At 40.1% G+C, this 972-nt stretch overlaps 1 non-coding gene across 1 annotated transcript; it reads right to left on the bottom strand.

The window, feature by feature from the left end:
* Positions 1-353: 353 nt before the first annotated feature.
* LOC141616312 (small nucleolar RNA R71) lies at positions 354-460 on the bottom strand. The gene has a single exon (XR_012530668.1). It is a non-coding gene; the product is annotated as a small nucleolar RNA R71 (small nucleolar RNA).
* Between the last annotated feature and the right edge of the window lie 512 nt (positions 461-972).

The following is a 972-nucleotide window of genomic DNA, read 5'->3' as shown; positions in this document are numbered from 1 at the left end:
ATTCCGTACCAACCGAGGAGAACCTACATAATGGTACTCCCACACCACAACACTTAACCGGAAATTTTATTGCCAAATCCGCATTTATCCAATTAGTCGAAAGAAGACAATTTCGAGGGATGCCTAGTGAAGACCCTCACTCTCACATGGAGCCTTTTTGTTACTATTGTGATGCGATTTCTCAAACCGGTGTAACTCAAGACCAAATTCGATGGGTCTTATTTCCTTTTTCTCTAATTGGCACCGCGAAACAATGATTGAAAGGCCTTGATAAGGATACTCTCGGAATTGATTCTTGGAAGAAATTGGGTCTAGCTTTCTATAAAAAGTTCTATCCACCGGAAAAGACTAACATGCTAAGAGCTCAAATTACGGGCTTTAAGCAAAGGGATGAAGAATCTTTGTATGAAGCTTGGGAGCGATTCAAAGGAATTTGTTGCTCATGTCCTCATCATAGACTTAGCGAGTGGTTCTTGGTACAACAATTTTGGAACGGTCTTTATGAAGACTCAAGAAACATTCTCAACATGGGATCAAATGGTATGTTCACCGAAGTTGACGACAATCAAACTTGGAACAAGATTGAGGAAATGGCGGTCCATAATTCACAATATAGTAGACCTCGCAAGGCTACTAGAGGAGGAAAGCATGAAGTGGACTCTATTACTCAATTGGGTGCTCAACTTAGTGCTCACATTGATACCATCAATTTGAAGTTCGAAAAGGCTATGGCTAGACTTGAAGAAGCCTCAAAATCACCAAAGCATCATGTTAATGCCATGACGGCATCTTCATCAATCCCAAGTGGGATATGTGAGAATTGTGGAACTTTGGGACATGACCAAAGTGAATGTAGGAGAACAAATGAACAAGTGAATGCTTTTCAAGCATACAAGAGTAGTACCCCTTACTCAAACTATTACAATGAAAATACCAAAATCCACCCAAATCTCTCATACAAAAGCCAAAATG

This window comes from Silene latifolia, chromosome 11 (assembly GCF_048544455.1).
Source record: "Silene latifolia isolate original U9 population chromosome 11, ASM4854445v1, whole genome shotgun sequence".
In the NCBI taxonomy this organism is placed as follows: Eukaryota; Viridiplantae; Streptophyta; class Magnoliopsida; order Caryophyllales; family Caryophyllaceae; genus Silene; species Silene latifolia.
Note: the sequence above shows the minus strand (reverse complement) of the source record. Positions and strands in the feature narration are given on the sequence as shown.